General features: G+C 36.4%; 1 protein-coding gene across 2 annotated transcripts in view; it reads right to left on the reverse strand.

Moving 5' to 3' along the window:
• LOC136839255 (pikachurin-like) overlaps positions 1 to 21,934 on the reverse strand; it is a 436,980-nt gene that overhangs the window by 337,828 nt on the left and 77,218 nt on the right. The gene's annotated exons all lie outside the window — the stretch shown is intronic.

A 21,934-nucleotide genomic window follows, 5' to 3' on the forward strand; every position in this document is an offset into this window, starting at 1 on the left:
TTATTACACACACACAAACACATATATATACATACATACATATATACTGTATAATTTATATATATATATATATATAGTATATATATATATATATATATATATATATATATATATATATATATATATATATATATATATATATATATATATATATATATATATATATATATATATATATATATATATATATATATATACTGTGTGTGTGTGTGTACAACACATTTTCTTTCAGGGTATGGTTCGAGGAGGTCATTTTACCTCTTGTAGTGTGATCATGTAGATTACCGTAGTTAATACAGCGCTGGTAAGCACTTATTGTTGTTATTTATATATATATATATATATATATATATATATATATATATATATATATATATATATATATATATATATATATATATATTACTTACTATATATATATCATTCCTAATTTGGGTGACCACCAAGGATCTATATAACAGTATTAATGGACTAGAAAACATGTAACGAAAAATAACATATATGAAAATCATGGACAATTACGGTAAACTGCATCTAAAAAACTTCATTTCGCCATAATTTGTATGGAAATGTATCGCCTCCAGAAACAATGCAAATCAGCGACTTGAACTGAATTGGATACTACTATAACCTTAGAATGGTAATTGAATTACTTTCTCTCTCTCTCTCTCTCTCTCTCTCTCTCTCTCTCTCTCTCTCTCTCTCTCTCTCTTTACCATTCCCCAGTCTTGAAATACATTCTTATAACAGGTACTGAATAGATGGGTGAGCCTTTAATAATGATTTTCTGTTATCCTACCTCACTGCCCCTATTCGTATCAGACGTTCTTTGTCCATTTAAAAATTCCAAACCAAAGACTGTTGTTGTTGTCATAAAAGCAAAACAACACCGACATGAGTCTGAAAACAACCTTGCCCTACTACATCACATGACCTTTCTAGCGCAATCAATGTCTAGTCACGGAGCCCATTAAGTCAAGATACACAGATATAAAAATAAATAAAACTCAACTTTAAATCCCAAGTAGGACAGAATACAACAGAATATACAATTTAGGTCGAAGGCCAAGCACTGGGACCTAAGAGGTCATTCAGCGCTGAAGGGAAAATTGAGAGTAAAAGGTTAACAGAGGTGTAATAGGGGGAAAACATCACAGTTGCACTTTGAAACAATTGTAAGGAAAGGGTGGAAAGTAAGAAGGAAGAATATGAATGGAGGTACAGTAAAAAGGAATGAAAGGAGTTGCAGTTAAGGGTCGAAGGGACACAGAAAAGAACCTTAAGTAATGCCTACAGTGAACGGCACGTGAGGTGCACTGACGGCAACCCCCCCCCCCCTTCGGTGTAAATCTTGAGTAAGATGAACACGCGGCACAGGATAAAGATGAAAAACGACCTCATAGCCGAAATGAAAAGGAACTTACTACAGCCAATAAGAGGCACAAAAATCGTGAGCCCTGAAATATTATTTTATCCAACTCCATAAATTGCAGCGCTGTAAAAGTGTAAACTGATGTTCGAACTGTCTGCAACTAGAAGACCTATCAATAAAAGGCCCCTTTTTCATCTTTTCCTTTCTTTTGTGAAATGCAATCTAATTTCGAGGACTTCTTCATATTTCCCATTACCTTCTGTTACTGCTTTCGAATGAACATCATATTCTTTGGAAGATTGAATTTCAAGGCAGTGGCCCCTGTGGGGTCGTTTCATGTGAATAGGGTTCATCTTCTGAATAATAATAATAATAATAATAATAATAATAATAATAATAATAATAATAATAATAATAAATGACAAAAACAAATAACACCGTGTTAAGAAACCCAATAGCAAAAGGTTCTTTTTAGAAGAGCTGTATACGTTAAAAACCTTCTGAGGAATATTCAAAAAGGGAACAGGAGATGCAACCACTTCTAAGAAATTCAACGGAAACAGCTTCACCCCTGTTACTTTCTTTTATATATTCCAATAACAACTCCTTAACAATTCCCTCGAGGCAACTGAAGTGCGGTAAGGTCCCTTAAATGGTACCAAAATCAATAACGCAGTTACAGGGATGACCTAAGGCAGCAAGACACAGTTGAATGGGTTCCTCCTGTAATATCTACCAGTTTACTGACTGTAGCAGTTACATAGTTCTCTAAGATGGTTCTTCATTGGAGAGGTGGGTAGAGTTTTCGGCTAGCACACTGTTGGTCCAGCGTTCGACTCTCCGACCGGCCAATGAAGAATTAAGAGGAATTTATTTCTGGTGATAGAAATTCATTTCTCGTCATTAAAAGGTTCGGATTCCACAATAAGCTGTAGGTCCCGTTGCTAGGTAACCAGTTGGTTCTTAGCCACGTAAAATAAGTCTAATCCTTCAGGCCAGCCCTAGGAGAGCTGTTAACCAGCTCAATGATCTGGTTAAACTAAGATATACTTAACTCTAAGATGGTTCGGTCATCTGGAAAGAATTGAGGATCATACGTCCGGTAAAAATAAGTATACAGAATAATCGGGAACTGTTAGGAAAGGAAAGGAGATGAAGAGCTGAATAGATGGTGTGAAAGGGGTACTGGAAGGAAGGCCTTATTATACTTTGCATATAAAATTGAGGCGAACGATGCAGTACATGTAGGGGTTTGATGAGCTGCTGATGAGATTTTTTTTTTTTTTGGCTTAGGGTTAATGTTGTGTAAGTTTTCAGCATAAGGGTCATCCACGATTCAGCCGTTAATGATATGAATGTGGCACTGAAAGTCGTGTTGTTTTTGCCTTTAAAGCCACCCCTGTCGGGGGAAACAACTTAATGTTGAATGTATACATACATACACACACACAAATATATATATATATATATATATATATATATATATATATATATATATATATATATATATATATATATATATATATATATATATATATATATATATATATATATATATATATACAGGTTATAGCATAAGTAACGCCCTTTGTTTAAGTAGAACAAAATTAAAGCCTCTTTGATTATCCTTTATTTTTCGAACATGAATGTATTGCCACAGTTTAATAGATTAATATAATATATTAACAAAATTAATATAATGCTTATTCAGTTTATTAATGCGGCATAAGTAACGCCCTTTTTAATTTTATATCTTATAATGTACATTTTCTTTATTATTTTCTGTAATTAATTTGCTAAATCTTCGTTTTTTTCAGATATTTTACACAACCATGAGATTAACAAAGGAACAGAGAGTAAAAGCAATTCAATTGTACTATTAAAACAATAAAAATGGTGCTGAAACCACAAGATTGTTATCAGCTGAATTTAACATCCCAAGGGTGCAAAGCCGAAATATCATTTGTATTGAACATTATTAAACTGAATAAGCATTATGTTAATTTTGTTAATATATTATATGAATCTATTAACCTGTGGCAATACATTCATGTATTAACCTGTGGCAATACATTCATGTTCGAAAAAATAAAGGATAATCAAAAAGACTTTCATTTTGTTCCACTTAAACAAAGGACGTTACTTATGCCGCACCCTGTATGTATGTATGTATATATATATATATATATATATATATATATATATATATATATATATATATATATATATATATATATATATATATATATATATATATATATATATTATATAAGCAAAACTGTAATATAACATAACATTTAGAAAATGTGCACATCTAACGCGGGAATTCCGACCCAGACAAAAGCAATCCTTACCCATTGATCAAGATTTATAGAATCGATCGCTGTGCACGTGATGATATAAATGCTCCATCGAGACTTCACTGAGCGACTGGAACAGCAGAAAATCAGCGGGGGATAAAACGACAGGAATTAGCCCTTACAAATACAAGACTGCCTGGAATTCGACTGGCTGGCTGTTACTGGCGTTGAATGACTCTTTCTCCTTGAAATATCCGGCAAGGGGACAACACTCTCGGGCTTTTCCACTAGAGCTAAAACGGGAGGGGGAAATCTAAAAAGTAAAACGTTAAATATTTTTCTTTAAGACAACGAAGGGGTAAGTGGGATTGTTTTTACGAAGAGAAAGGGGGAATGGAGTTTTTAATAAAAAGATAGGTAAATGGGGAAACACAGAATGATACTGAACGTGAATCTATTAAAAGCGGTTCAACATAATATAACGACATTTGGTGATTTCACAACACATTTTCAAGCCACATAAAAATATACTGATAGGAATCGTGATGCCTCGTGGGGTCATTAGCGGCACGAACAGAAGTGCTTCCTATAAAAATGTGATCTCTGAGCCAAACATGTGTTCAAATGCAAGCACTTGCTACTCCGACTAATTATTCTTTTCAATATGCTAGGAATAAAGGACTCATTGGCCAGTAATCCTTGTATTTATCTGTACACTTTTACTTATGTATGACTATTTCATGACGACAGATTTTCACATGCCTATGTATGTCTATGCCCACTTATTTTTTTAAGAGCAGGCTATTATCTTTACAGATAATAGCATGATTCGGAACACGCACATTCATACGGAACAGGTAAAAATGACAGTCACAAGCAAGCTTCTACAATATAATATAATATAATATATAATGAACAACTTTTGATTATCACTTTGTGAAAAGATACAAGGACGAATTAAAACAAACTTGATTGAACATTCCGGATTGCTGCTTTTCAGTAGCACACTGAAACATCATTCAGGAAAGAGTAGTTGCACTTCGACGGATCAAAGCAGTATTTGAAGGTTACGGAATATTAGAGTAGAGATATAAAAGAAAGATTAGTGGAAAAATCAGGGTGGCACTTGGAATTTTGATCCCCTCCGTACAGATCAGAGCAGAACTCGGAAGTCTGAGTGGCACTTAAAAAGGAGACAAGTGGCACTCGAACTGAAGATCACAGTGGCTCTTGAACAGCATGCTAGAACTCTTCTAAAGAGATTTGAGCAGAACTCGAAAAGATTAAAATGGCATTCAGATGCAGTGGGAGAGTTGCAATCGACAAACAACAGAAATTAGGCGAGGCAAATCCACTGATGCAAGTTTCCCTTTGCATCCTGGTACATGAGAGGAACCAAATCACCGACTTTGTATTGATCCAAAGTCATAGGGTGTCACATTTCATTTAAACGACACGTCAGTTACCTTTTATGTTGTGTGATTTGCATCCGTGAGTACGTGGGTACATGACCTGTATCTGTATTTTTGTTTGTCTGTAATTAATAAACCCAAGCTTTCACCAAAAAGTCATAACGAAACACGGGACATGAATTTTGGCTGAAATCTGTGGCCTTGCACTTATGGCAGCGTCAGTGAACATTATTATGGTTTCATCATTTTGTTCTGGAGTTGCTCAATAACCCAGCATTTCTGGTGCCTTTGGACCTACCCACACATATCCCACAACTTTGCTTAGGCGAAGGCAGCCTCCGCAGGATGTTACAGAGACTGAATGTCATTGCTTCACCTTAAGAGTAAGTGGGTGTGAGTAGGTGAATCCTCCGATGGCCAATTAGTTTTCAGTCTTTTTCAATTGCTTACCCATCAATCACAACATTAATTTAATCTCATTTCGTTAAAGATGTCTCCTTTCTGTGCATCAGACCTTATTTATACTTTAACGTTCGTTTATAATAGTTTTTATTTCTCTTTTGCTCTTCTTAGAACTTTCACCTTGGCCGTTTATCGTCTCCATCAGGTTTTATTAAACTTCCATGTCCACAAACGAAAAGTCATTCTGTAAATTAATACTCTATCTCTCTCTCTCTCTCTCTCTCTCTCTCTCTCTCTCTCTCTCTCTCTCTCTCTCTCTCTCGCACCCATCACACACACAAGGAGACAAAACAGACAGCTACACACACACACACACAGACACACACAGACACACACACACACGAACATTACCCCAACACACAAAACTCAGTACCTTAAGAGTAATCTCATCATCCCAGAAGGTTTTGCATAGCAATGAACTCAATTAAAAATTAATTAATCAAATTAAAACGGAAGGACGAGAGGAGCCGCGTCTCCGACGACGGGAAATGCGGCCGACTTAATCCCGGGCTTAATCCCATCAATGGACGACGTCCCTCTTGGTTACAGGTGGTTTCGTTAGTGCCATCACGAGCTCGCTGGTCTCCCTTAACGAATTTACATGGCACTACAAATATGAGGACGGAAGAGCTCTCTCTCTCTCTCTCTCTCTCTCTATCTCTCTAAATGTGAGGAAAGAACACGCTTCTCCCTTCTCTTCAAGTATGAGCCACTTGTTAAGGTTCTTTAACTAAAAATCATAAAATCGGACATTATGCGATTGTGAGTAGATATTAATATATACATATAAATATATATATATATATATATATATATATATATATATATATATATATATATATATATATATATATATATATATATATACATACGTACATACATAACTGTAGATGTGTATGTACTTGAGCTTCATATGATATGACATGCAATCCTGTCTTCTTGATTTTCCAGGAAAAGGGGGAAGGGGGAGGGAAGGGGGGGGGAAGGGGGGAGACGGTTGCTTTGGTACCTGAAATCCTACGCTCTTAGCACCTTCGGTGAGGCCATAACCTCGTTTATTGAATCATATCTTTCCTCCTTTGCTGAAACTTCCTCTCTTTTTAACCGTTGGCTGTTCGTGCTTCTAGTGTTATTTACGCTTCTTTTAAAATATAACTTGATATCTTATTCATGTCTTTTACTTAAAATATTTTGTCTTTTAACAACGATGAAAAATTTGCTTTCTTAACAATAAAACAATCCTCAGAGATTAACATAAAGCTAATTTTTTCATCTATTCTCCCAGAAAGGATTAACTGCTTACTATCATGGCAAACAATGACCCAACTATTCGCTCTCATTTTCATCCATATATCTCAATGAGACTAATATTACTGATTTCCTTGCCCCATACGTATTCACCAATACATTTTTTTCTTTCTTATGAAAGCGCTGTGTGAGAGGTTTGAAAGTCCAGATAAAAGCTGTATGTGGTATATATGACACAGCAGAGAGACGTGAAATGTGGAGGGCATGAAGGGTTTTTCTATTTTTAGTTTTCTGTAAAAGAAAACTATTGTGCCGGCTTTGCCTGTCCGTCCGCGATTTATTCTGTCTGCACTTTTGTTGCCCGCACTTTTCTCTGTCCGCCCTCAGGTCTTAAAAACTACTGTGGCTAGCTGGCCGCAAATTGGTATGTTGATCATTCACCCTCCAATCATCAAACATACCAAATTGCAGCCATCTAGCCTTAGTAGTTTTTATTTTATTTAAGGTTAAGGTTAGCCATAATCGTGCTTCTGGCAACGATATAGGATAGGCCACCACCGGGCAGTGACTAAAGTTTCATGGGCTGCGGCTCATACAGAATTATACCAAGACCACCGAAAGATAGATCTATTTTCTGTGGCCTTGATTATACGCGGTACAGAATACTCGACTGCGCCGAAGAAACTTCGGCGCATTTTTTATTTGTGTTTTTAATTGCCAACTCTCGAAGTTCCCCTTTCTCTATGGAGCAAAGGCTGACACGAACAATCCAGAGTGAAGAAAGAACAACTTCTAATAGTGCTAACTACTGAAAACTTTACTTATATCTTATTAACGGAAACACAACGCTTCGAATACTTGATTGATTTCCATGAACTGGCATCACAGCCTCTATGGACACATGAAACTTACTCTCTCCTTTCGGATTACTGATACAGGCCTAGTCCTGAAAGATAATGTCATTTAGGAGCCTATTTATAGTATTTAATTACCAACTCCCTGCCATTCTAAAAGGATCTCAGAATATGGATCGCATAACTTTAGCAAGTTCAATACCCTCATATATAAAGTTTCCACTGTTTCTTTGTAGCCTATATTCCCTAGTTTTTTTTTCTTGATTCTCTCAAAGAGCAGGCCACTCTTCCCATCTGAAGGCCTCATAATGCTAACCCCCTTGACTTATTTAATTTTCTCTCTTTCTAGGCCTACTGCCAAGGCTTGGCATTCAATTCCATTTCACCAAAGCGGATCAAGCACTCCCTCTGGGACTGAGCTCCATTCATTCCTACCACATTTTCCCCTCTTTGTTCAGTAAGCAATATAAGCACAACAGGTTGCCAAATCATTTGGATGTATACAAGCACTTATATATATATATATATATCATTTGGATATATATATTATATATATATATATATATATATATATATATATATATATATATATATATATATATATAGAATTACTATTCACTTTTACCAAATTTAGTAATTCAAGGCCCTCCTTGGGTCTGTTTTCCAGACGGAAGAAATTGAAGAGCCTGTGAATATATATATATATATATATATATATATATATATATATATATATACATACATATATATATATATATAAACCTCATCCTTTAAAATTTAATGGAACATGGAGGCTCCATGTTCCCAATAAGTTTTAAAGGATGAAGTTTGAAACTAGTATCCATTTAAAACTTATTCTGGGAAACAGACCCAAGGACCTTGCACTAAATTTATAAATAAACATTATATATATATATATATATATATATATATATATATATATATATATATATATATATATATATATATATTAGAATAAAAGCTGTAAATGGATACATGTTCCCAAAACTAAGTGGAGCCTCCATGTTCCCAGTTAAAGGATGAGGTTTGATATATATATATATATATATATATATATATATATATATATATATATATATATATATATATATATATATATATATATATATATATAGATATATATATGCATTAACATACATGTAATATATATATATGTTATTCAACCAACATACATGTAATATATACTGTTATTCGTTCATTTCTGAGAGAGAGAGAGAGAGAGAGAGAGAGAGAGAGAGAGAGAGAGAGAGAGAGAGAGAGAGAGAGAGCGTGTGTCGAGAAAAGACCGTCATCTCATTAGCAGGATCCTCGTTCCCTAAGCATCCAATTAGGTTACCCATTTTCGACATTTAGTGCATGAGGAGAAAAGGAGACCAGCAGCTCGGACAGCTCCCTACACAGCCCACCACCAATAATCCCATCTCTCCCATTCCCTCTCCTTCGCATCCGCCCTTATATATTTCCCCTTCCCTTCTCTCCCCCCCCACAACCCCCGTCGCCCCAAAGGAGGAAAAGAACCTCAGAATGCGATGGAATTCGGAGCCAGGAATCACGAAAACAAAAGGGGGAGTGGGTCCACATCTACACGTACACGACTTCATTAGCTTTAACGAGACAATACTGTGAACCCGGGCGAGGGCTGGATACACTCACGGGGGCATCGGATAAAGCTAATTTCCTCGGCCGTACCAGAAGGATTCGGTTTATTGAAAATGGCTATCACTTCCAACAGGGAGCCTCGTTTGTTTTGTAATTTCCAAAGGACTGATTATATATATTATATATATTTATATATATATATATATATATATATATATATATATATATTTTTATTATTAAGTTTTATTATAAAATTAACATGCCAAATATGTGTATATATATATGTATATATTATACATGTGTGTATGTATATATGTATGTATGCATGTATATGTATGTATACTGATTCATCACGACTATTAAGGTTTATAAAACTAGCCTATCATGCTAAATGTTTACTTCATATATACATATATATATATATATAGCACTCTGGAATTCCGGAATTTCAATAACAGAAGACTTGACCATTCACAAAACAGCAAGTACGGCTCATCCGCGGCATTCTCCCCCCCTCTCTCTCTCTCTCTCTTTTCCTCACTTCTAAACTTACGCCTCCTCCAATCCCCCTCCTCAGTGAAAGAGGAAACATGTTTTATTCTCTCTCACGCAAGCAGAGAAGATCACAGTTCCATCGCTCGTTCCTGGGTAAATCCCCACTTTTCTTTCTAACCATTTTTTAGCTCTTATTTTCTTCTGGTCTCGCCTAGTTAAGCTGTGACCGTTTCACTGGACTTTGCCTGGGAAAAAAAAAAACAGAACGAGTCATGAGAGCGAAAAATGAGGCGAAAAAAATTCCCCGTTGACGCCACATCAAAAGATTTTAGTCATTTAAGAATCAAGTGATTTAATGAGGCACGGGGAGCCAGAGCTCTTTTTTTTTTTTTTTGTGGTTCATTGACATTATGCTGGGTGAGAAAGAAAAAAGAAAAGGTTACATTAATCGTTGATGAGGTTTCGTGACAAGTTTTGCACCTTCTTATTTTTAAATAATTTCCTGTTTATTTAATAGCTTACAAGCGTATGTGTAAATTTACACATGCACAAACAAGTGTTTATATATTTATTTCACAGCTCACAGCACATACACACACATACATATATGTATATTTCATATATATATATATATATATATATATATATATATATATATATATATATATATATATATATATATATATATATATATATATATATGTATATATTGTAATAGCCGTTTCGTGTAATTGATGTGATTAAAAAAATGAACAACCGCAATATTCGTAAGGACACTAGCAAGTGTACTTTTTCCTTGCTTTTATACTTCTTACTTAAAAAAAAAAAAACTGAAACATCACATGCATAAACCTGACATAACAAGACACTGAAATTCCCAAAAGGAAAGATATGACAAAATACATGTGCATATACAGAATACATAATAAAGGCAATCTCAATTCAAGATCTTAGTCTAGACAACTCTAACTAGTAAAAAATTTCTTCGGCACAATCGAGTTTTCTGTACACCCTTTAAGCAAGGCCACCGAAAATAAAAACTTTATTTCGGTGGTCTCGGTATAATGCTGTATGAGCTGCAGCCCATGAAACTTTAACCACAGCCCGGTGGTGGCCTGGCCTATATCGTTGTTAGACGCACGATTATGACTAACTTTAACCTTAAATAAAAATCAAAACTACTGAGGCTAGGGGGCTGCAATTTGGTATGTTTGATGACTGGAGGGTGGATGATCAACATACCATTTTGCAGCCCTCTAGCCTCAGTAATTTTTAAGATCTGAGGCCGGACAGAAAAAGTGCGGACAGAAAAAACTGCCAATGGACAGACAAAGCCGGTACAGTAGTTTCTTTTCAGAAAACTAAAAATCATGAGTCATGACGAACACTCTCTCTTCATCCCATGCTCCCGTGTAATATAATTACTGATAATCAAGATAATTTGCCCAATCTCAACTTCCTCCATATAAACTCATTTGAGATTTAAATTAGAACGCTTTGCTAATATATAGTCGGCAATATCCTTGACTGTATAAGCTGTTGCACAGGCAACCTGATTAGCCTTAAACCCTCTGAAGCCGCCAGTCTTCATGAGAACATAACAGCCACGCCAGAGGTGTGGAATACTGATCAAGATTTATGATTCAGACTGATATAACACGTACAGATTTACTAGATTCTTTACATACCAGAAATTTTTAGTTGAGGTTATGTTTGTTTTTAAACAAACTTATGAGCGCTGTACTAACGGGTAAGTTGCATCCACTTACCCGTTAGTTCAACGCTCATAATTTTGTGTTAAAATAAACATAAAAATAAACTCAAATTTTCAGTATGTAAAGAATCTAGTAGCCTACATCTGTACATGTTATATCAGTCTGAAACAAAACCTTAGTCAGTATTCCCCGCTCTGGTGTGGCTGTTACGTTCTTATGAAGACTGGTGGCTTCAGAAGGGTTGGGTTGAGGCATAATCAGGTTCCCTGTGCAACATCAGAACGCTTACATAGTCAAGTTTATTGCCGAGGAAATATTTTCAGACTTATAAGTTCAATCTCAAAAGACTCACCAGCAAGAGCCTAAAGGCGGAGATACTCAAGCTCTTCCTGGCACTTTTAAACATACTGTGGCCGAACTTTGCACCAGCGCACGAATACTCATGGCTATACTGAACTCACGAGAGGCAACGCTTTTGTGATTTCACCGTGCACTTCTGCTCCAATGTAGAGAAAACATGGGCTATTTGGTGTTTTTCAATACATGTAATTTTCCTGCATACCTAACGAATATAGCCTACAGACATTTTATCACACATACATACATACTTACATACACAACACACACACATATATATGCATACATACATAGGCTATGTATAAATATGTGTGTATTTGTCCATGTTCCGTATGTGTGTAGAGAAACGCTATAATAAGTAAAATACCCAATTACTTATATATGTATATATTATATATTTATATATACATTATATATTTGTACATGTGTGTATATATATATATATATATATATATATATATATATATATATATATATATATATATATATATATATATATATATATATATATATATATATTTATAAACCATTCTATCTGAGACAAACTCGTGTTTCAACGATACCTGTCATTTTCGCTCTAGCAGTTTTACTACGCCATAAACTTGAAACACTTTTCCCGTTTCCTTTTCCTTGTGATCACACATTTGAGGTGTCCCTCAATTTCGAACTGTCTTTTTTTACCACCTTTGTATAGGGCAAAATCGACTGGAAGCTCAATTTCTCACCCTTTGCACACACTAACCTTTCCGTAGCACTTTCGATCATATATCTTCATTTCTCCAAATTTCATCTTTCTCTCTACTTGCGAAATCCATTTGCAGTGTCTACACCAGCAGCTCCCACTGGTATCCCTTTGCACATGTGTAGTTCCAGTTAACGTTTTTGCTTAATTCCTTCTCTGATCATCATCTCCTGTCTTCTGTCCGTCTACCATCTCTCTGAACTCATATTTTAAAATGAATAAATACAGTTCACCAGATTTCGCGTCAAATATTGGTGCCTCGTCATTCTTTAATGTTTCACTACCTTCATTACGTCTCACCAGTCATTTAAGGAACCAATTCATATATGGTAACAGATTCAGTCAACTACCTAATCTGTCATAACGGTCTCCCTTACAACATCAACAATCAAGGGACATCAAAATATCAACGACTCTCACCCCCTTCGACAACTTGACACCGCAATCATAATCTACTCTAAGAGCCATTTCTTAACTAGTTTATCACTAATCCTCCTCGTCGATACACCAAAATAAGAGGTCTTTACAAAACTCTTTTTTTCCATCCTACCATCAATATTCTCCATCAGTCACTTTCAGAATTCAAAACCTACCAACTGCTCCTTGTAACTCTTAGTTAAATACATTTGCAATCACATCACCTAGCACAAACACGCTTTCCTCTCACATAAAAAAACTGTTCCCCTTTTACTACCAGTGTTTCGTATATGAATAATAAACTTATATAATACTTCTCTTTTATTACTTTCCGTCTCATTCCTAAAAACCTTGAACTAACAGACATCCAAAGTCATTCAAACATTCCAGAGCCTGCCAACTTCCTCGACACCATAAATATACAAGTACAAGTTCTGCAACATTGGGGTACAGTTACTGAAATACCTTTTCTCAAACTTCGTAAATGCTACAATTTAAAGTGCACTCCAAGATAATTATGATCACAAACTAATTATAACAAAGATAACTTAATTATGTTCAAACTTGGCGGATACCGTATGGGCATAATTAATAATCATTATACGTAAATAATAAAGGTGAATTTTTTAAGACACTTAAAATATATACCTGCAGACTTCCTTTGCTTTCTCTCACCACGGAATCAAAAACCTTTTAATGAGAGAGAAGGAGAGTGAGAGGGAGAGTGAGAGCGAGAAAGATGAAAGAGGGGAAAAGATACCGTGATTCAATTAGGTCTAGAGTCATCGAATCAACGCGTCAGCACAAAAGTGTCAATTTGGCATCTCCAACTCATTAGAACAGATATGAAAGAGCGACACTTCCTGCACTTTCTGCAAACAATTATCATGACGGGCAGAGAGAGAGAGAGAGAGAGAGAGAGAGAGAGAGAGAGAGAGAGAGAGAGAGAGAGGTTTTATTTTGTGCTACTTGATTATGCTGGCAATATGCCAGCACTGGTTGTTGCTCTTTTCAGCTGCCAGTAACATAAGGGCGATTGAAAGGTTGGTAAATGAAGCTAGCCTTATGCCAGCGTGGGCTCCGCGCTCAAGTAGTCTGTAACGAGAGAGAGAGAGAGAGAGAGAGAGAGAGAGAGAGATTTTGTCGGATTAATCTGGCCTTAAGCCAGTATGGGCTTACTCTCCTTTGAGCAAATGATAATGAGAGAGAGAGAGAGAGAGAGAGAGAGAGAGAGAGAGAGAGAGAGAGAGAGAGAGAGAGAGAGAGATTCTGTCATATTAACCTGGCCTTAAGCCAGTATGGGCTTCTGTCACTGGCCTTAAGCCAGCATTGAGCAAGTGAAGAGAGAGAGAGAGAGAGAGAGAGAGAGAGAGAGAGAGAGAGAGAGAGAGAGAGATTCTGTCAGATTAATCTGGCCTTATTCCAGCAATGGGCCTCCGCTCCTTTGAGCAACTGGTAACAAGAGAGAGAGAGAGAGAGAGAGAGAGAGAGAGAGAATAATAAGGAATACACAATGGAAGAAATTTCCTGTCCAAGATCAGCATCTTTACATAACGCCGGCGCTAGTGATTCAGGTACTGTAAAGGGTCACCTAGCTATCTCGGTTAGTTACCCATACCGGAAATGGTGCCGAACGCTGAGAATAGGTGTGGGTCAACGGAGTTTATCTCACTTTAAGTGGCCGGTAAAGGCAACGGACACATCACAAAATCATCGGCCTCTCGGCTCATGCCCTATTTATCGGGGCAGGGCGTCGATTTCAGAATAGGTCTCCCGGCCGAAGCACGACGCTCGATTTTGCAAAATCGGCATTGTAGAACAGAGCAGAATATAGAATTTAGGCCAAAGGTCAATCGCTGGGGCCTACGAGGTCAGTCAGTGCTGAAGCGGAAATTGACATTAAAAAGGTTTGAAAGGTGTAACAGGAGGAAAACCTCGCATTTGCACTATGAATCAACTGTTAGGAGAGGGTGGAAAGTCAGATGGAAGAAAGAGAATATGAACGGAGGTACAGTAAAAGGAATGGAGTTGCAGCTAGGGACCGAAGGGACGCTGCAAAGAACCTTAAGTAATGGCTACAGTGTGCCAAGTGAAACTGCACTGACGGCACTATTCCCCTACTGGGAAAACCAACATTATAAGATTAAGCAAATATTTCATGAATTTTACAGAGAGATAACTTTAAAATTTAACCTGAAAGAGGAGTCAAAGGGACATGATTACAATGTAAGTACAATAACAGAAGGTTCTTATTTTCTTATATGACTTACTAGCATTGGTTAAATCCAAGATCCATTTTTACGGTTGATTTTAAAAGTAACAGAAGTTTATTTTTTGCTATATTCAATATAATTTTTTCAAGTTGATTTTAAAAATAGTAGAAGTTTAGTTTTGCTGATATCTAGATCCAATTATTTCAAGTTAGCTTTAAAAGTAGTAGAAGTTTATCTCGCTTTCAGCAACCAGAGTTCTAAACCCAAAATGCAGCTGATGACCCGGCATATACATTAACCAGGAGGCAATGAAATGAGCGAATTATTTAAAAATGTGACGTCTCTCGATCTTCTCAGCCCTCACGAGGAAAGATCTCTTGGACTTAACCACTATAAGTAGGAATCAGAGCATCTTTCCTCCATGCTGAGATATGGCATTACTGCCACCAACTTCCACACAAGCACTGAATGGAAAATCATGCACACGACGTATCAGCATATGTTATCATTTCTATTATTTAAATGACGCATCATAGCTGAAGACACGACTCTAATTACCCAACCAATTAAAAAATAGGTAAATAAACATTTCTGAGGTAAATAAACATTTCAAAGAGAATAAAAGATGGTCTTAAAACCACAAACCACACGTGATAATCTCCCTTAAACCTCGCTACGCCTTTATTCCAGTGCCATTTCCCCCGTCTGTACTAAGACCCATGACCACTGCATGATTAGAAGATTCATTAGCACGCTGCATGAAATAAGGGGTTCACTGTATAATTCTCCCTTATATCACTTCTTTGATCTGTTTTTAAAGTTCACAGGTGGATTAAAATACCAAGCTTTCCCTTTATTTTTCTCTGAATCTCGGAAACTACAATGCAGTAGTTAGACGCTTTTTTTAAACGTCACAGGTGGATTAAAATGCCAAAAGTTTTGATAAATTTTTCTCTGGATCTCGAAAACTATAATAGTTAGAAGTCTCTGTTCTACAAAATGCTTGTCAGGACGTACAATAATCAAGATCTGAAGGGTGAAACTGCAGTTTCTGGAGTCAATGGGAGTGCAACTCTCCCCTCGCGACCGAATTTGCTTTGTACAGTTACATTCATTACCTTCTGTAATTATTCAACAAACATATAATTTGTTATTCATTACAATCTATGCCTTCAAAACGTCGTTCATATGGCATTTACTGCGATAATTACATTGAAGAGCAATTACTTAATGTAATGATGGGGTCGAGTGGTTGGACGTGTTCGTCAGAGCAAATATGGCTGAATAATTATTATTATTATTATTATTATTATTATTATAAATGTACCCATATGGAGCAAACCTAGAATGTTGACAAAGATTCACAAATTAGAACGCCAATATGGATGAGACGCATAGAAATATATAAAGAAAATATGAAAAAAATAAAACAATAAGAGTAGAAATAATTATAAAAAATAAAATATCAATAAAACCTTGAAAACACTGACAGGATAAAAGACGTATTTAAAACACACAAAAGAAAACGCTCACTATACAACCAAAGGGGAACAGGAAAACTTAGCAACAGACGATGATCGAAGAAAGGGAAAGGAAGATAGGAAGGAAGGAAGGAAGGAAAAGACAGAATATCATTTCCTCAAGTTTTCCTAACCGTCACGGAACACGGATCCCTGAAGGGAGTCGAGACGCCCTGTCATCGATTACTGAAGAGCTCGTTGAGAAGTTTCGATTGGTCCTTTGATTCAATGACCTTCATCAACTGACTTCAAGAGAGATTTCTCCGACTGTTTCGGCAATTCCAGTTAAATGGATTCACCAGTCGTTAGGCGGTCTACTAATTGTAGGGGGTCATGATGGCTATGGGGGATTAGATCGCTATTTCAGTGGTTGTGACTTTAACGTTAATTGCATTTTCTTTTTACCAACTCAGTAATGGCTATATTTAATTCTAAGTAATCTTAGTTATCTTTGAGAATTTTGGTATTTCTAATCCTTGTGATCCATTAGTCTTAGTTATCCTGCTCATCGTTTCAGGATTACAGGAGACTTTATTACATTTTCTTTCAAGAAAATTCACTAACGGTTAAATCTAAACCCGAGTATAACCTTATATAGTCTTGGCAATTCTAACCCTTGCGATCTGTTACAGTTTCTTTTCTATTCTTAAAAAATTTCAAGATTATATATATACATACATACATTATATATATAGTATATATATGCATATACATGTATACATATATAGATATATACATATATTTTACAAATATATAATATATATATATATACATATATTTATAATATATATATATATATATATATATATATATATATATTGAAGATTAGTTACCTGAAGATAAACGATATGCTACCTTTACTAATATTTTTCCACTAATAATAAAAAAACAACCCCGCTCTCTCTCTCTCTCTCTCTCTCTCTCTCTCTCTCTCTCTCTCTCTCTTCTCTGTTACCGAATATTTTTTAAAAAGTTAGTTTCTTTATTTCCAACCGCACAGAAGGGAGATACATTCATCTGACATTTAATCAAGTGAGTTATCTAAACCATTTAAGATACCGACAACAAAAACACTTGAAAATGATTTGTGCCTGTAATTTCAAGTTATTATTGGTGCTTGTAGAGCTCCTTTTATCTTACAACAAAAGCGCTCTCCACATCCGCAATGTCAAATTGAACAAAATTCACAAATACAAAGTTATGGTCTAATCTTAAAACAAAACTGAAATGAAATTTTCATAACGATGACTCAGACATTTTGGATAAGAGCGGCATTAATATTTACCTTACCGATGATGCTCTTGGTAAACATTTCTGTGTGGAACAGCTCGCCATTTTCAAAGGAAATGCTCATAAATACTAAATTCTGAAGCAAAAGTATCCATTATTTGTATATTTTACATCTCGAGTGGGAAATACTGCGCCAAACCACTGAATATAACAAGGATCATAGTCCACGAAAATATATAACTTTGTAAGAATTTATTTATCTAGACTATGAAATCATCTGAATTCATATTTCTTTAAAAAATGTTCATACAATATACATACATTTACATACGAATGATTGTGAGTCGGCAATAAATAAACAAAACCTTCACATGCAGTTGTTACTATACATGCAAGAAACATTTCTGACGGGAACCAACAACCAAATCAAAGAATTTCTTGGGACATTTGACAGATGGAGGACCGTGATAAAAATCAGTTCGCTTCGGCTGCGTGGGCCGTTTCAAAAACGGAACAGAAAGTTACTGAATAAAATCAATTTCTCCCGCGACGATAGAAAGCCTTCAGCCCACGCAAACGATTCTCCAGATAGTCCCTTGACATTTACGAATGCAGGGAGTCAAGGCAGGTCAATATATTAAGACAACTATCGACCCTATACAGCTCACGAACGTCATGGACTTCTAAAGACACGAGAGTCTCTCTCTCTCTCTCTCTCTCTCTCTCTCTCTCTCTCTCTCTCTCTCTCTCTCTTCTGTAAAATGGAATGTGGCTTGTACAACATACCAAACTCGTAGCATGAATGATACTTCAAGATCACTAGCAAGTTCAACCAAAAGCTGCTCTCTCTCTCTCTCTCTCTCTCTGAATTTTTCTCAGTCAAGTAAGATAAAATGTGGCATGGAAAACACATTAGGAATTCAGCTTCAATCTAACGAAAAATACAGTTTTCTCATAAGGATACACTGTTATATCACTGAAAAAGTTCAGCCAAAAGACTACTCTCTCTCTCTCTCTCTCTCTCTCTCTCTCTCTCTCTCTCTCTCTCTCTCTCTGGACAAAAAAAAAGACTGGATCGAAACGCCTCTCCATCAATTAGCCATCTAATCTTGCCCGATGATAAAGATTATCTTCATGATACGCAAACTAATCTATTTTACAAGATACCCGACACCCCTCGCGCCCTTCCACTTGCCTGGAAAAAAAAAGAAGAAAAAACTCGATAGAATTCTTCCCCCCCATTCTTCAGTATGAGGCTTGAAAATGACACAGAAATACAGAATGCTGAGAAAATACGAACGCTGATGGCTCCCTGAGCCTCATTCTGTCGCCGAAGCACAAAAGGAACGATAACAAAATGGTACAAAAAAAGATCCTCATGAATAAATCAATGACGTCGGATCATTGTCGTACATCGGGTTTCTGAGGCAGTGCTGCCATCGTCGTGGGCATCACTTTTTAGGTTTCCCCCTTTCGGCTGATCATCGGATGCGTGTACGCAGCTTGGAATGCGCGCTCTCAAGCACTCAGACGTACAGACGAATGACAACATCACGTGCCTGTCTCCGAGGTACGACTGCAGGCGTGCACGAGTTAATGATTAATTATTTTTCCCAGTTTTTTCGGCTCTAATAACCGACATCTGCCAGCCACAGCCTTCCTCTCTCTCTCTCTCTCTCTCTCTCTCTCTCTCTCTCTCTCTCTCTCTCTCTCTCTCTCTCTCTCTCTCTCTCTTTCGAACTTAATTAATGGTGTGAGGATTCTAGATGTTCTACACAAGATCTTCTCTCTCTCTCTCTCTCTCTCTCTCTCTCTCTCTCTCTCTCTCTCTCTCTCTCTCTCGCATTATAAATTATGCTTTAAGTCTAAGAGTAAATGCGCTAAATAAATAGTGAGCAAAAAACACGAGCAAACTCTGTAAAAGACCTGTGTGTGTATGAATCTACTTTGATATTTTACGAACACCTGAAAGAACCGTGTATGTGTGTGTGTGTGTGTGTGTGTGTGTGAGAGAGAGAGAGAGAGAGAGAGAGAGAGAGAGAGAGTTAATTATCCACAGACTAAATAAATGACGCCTACACAGCAGAGTTCACAGATTCCAGACAACAAATCAGTGCGCTAACTGAACGCTGCTCTTTTCATCAGCTTAGTTATATACAAACACAAAATTAATAAACAAATGACAATTAACTGTCACGGCCAAGAATGAGAATTTGCCTCATTCTTGAAGTGGTGATAAGTTCAGAGGTAAGATAATTTCTCTCACATACTTTCATACATACATACAAACACACAAACGTCTCTTATTTGTGCTTATTTATTATAAAATATCAAAGTAAATCCCTCTCTCTCTCTCTCTCTCTCTCTCACAGCTCTTATACGTGCTTATTATAAAATATCAAAGTAAATCCCTCTCTCTCTCTCTCTCTCTCTCTCTCTCTCTCTCTCTCTCTCTCTCTCTCTCTCTCTCTCTCTCTCTCTCTCTCTCTCTCTCACACACACGGCTCTTATACGTGCTTATTTATTATAAAATATCAAAGTAAATCAATTCTCTCTCTCTCTCTCTCTCTCTCTCAAACACACACACACATACACACGGCTCTTATAAATGCTTAATTATTCTAAAATATCAAAGTAAATCCTCTCTCTCTCTTTCTGACACACACACATACAATTTTAACTCGATGTGATACCTGTAATGAACCAGCCATGGTTCCACAGGTTCCAAAAATTAAAACAAAAGAATGGGACTGGACTGACTGACAAACCACAGAGGAAGGAGCGCAACAAAACCACTGAAGCACCTTAAAACTAAATCATTATATTAAGTTATATACATATTTACATGTGAGTCAGGTTTGGTTCAAAATAAATCAAATAACATACTCAATATTACCATCAATGAAATATAGTTACCAGCAGCAACCATTCAATCAAAAAAATAATAAGCGATTCAGTTAATTTAAACATCATATTGAGTCAATTCAAAATATAAATACACATCACCAAATTCATAACAGGAGTCAGTTCAAAATCAAAATAACACCGATGTAGCTAAACCAAAGTTACTTTACGATATACCAACATCAAAGTAAAATAACATTGCATATACAGAAAATATTAGTTTAAGAGGATTGTACAAATCTATATACATTTTAGCTACATCTCTCGACAGTATAAAACAATAATCAAGCTTAAAACAAAGGTAATAAACAAGCAGCAAACAATAATCACCAAATCACATAACACACACCATAGTAGTAAATAATGACACCCAATCAGCAAACACAAGTGTTCAACAATAATCACAAACAATGATAAATTCAAATGAATACTAATATGGTATAAATACAAAACCAAGCAGCGTCACACACAAAACAGACGATCTCTGTAGAAATGTCAGGACAGACACAGCTGTCCAAAGGGATATCACCCAGATGATTACGGTAGAATCTTCTTCTTTTAACGTGCTTTTTTTCCCCATTTGTATGGGGTAAGCACGATGCCTTTTTTGAAGGACTTTGATTTGGCTTTGGGGTAGACCGTAATCTCGATCGGCTGCCCTGCCTGAATCACCACACACAAAAACAGACGATCTCTGTAGAAACGCCAGGACAGACACCGCTGTCCAGATGGCCATCACCCAGATGATTACGGTAGAATCATCAAGCTGCCGAAGTCAACAGGCAGCCCATGCCTGCTGCTTAACAAAGTCGCCATGCTGCCATACTCTCGAGGAGGTCATCACTCAGATGATTACGGTAGGTTCACCGCTAAGCTGCTGTACTGACGAGGACCTGACTCTCTGTTATCCCAAACCTGAAACCTGACTGCCGCTATCAACACGAAGGCGACAGACATCAACATACATACACAAAAAAACAAACCTCCACCGGGTAAGGAGACAGCACCCACAACAAGGGAACAATCTGCGAACGAATGTTTTACAAAAAATAAACTCTAAACCTTACATACCT

The sequence above is a fragment of the Macrobrachium rosenbergii genome, chromosome 6, assembly GCF_040412425.1.
Source record: "Macrobrachium rosenbergii isolate ZJJX-2024 chromosome 6, ASM4041242v1, whole genome shotgun sequence".
In the NCBI taxonomy this organism is placed as follows: Eukaryota; Metazoa; Arthropoda; class Malacostraca; order Decapoda; family Palaemonidae; genus Macrobrachium; species Macrobrachium rosenbergii.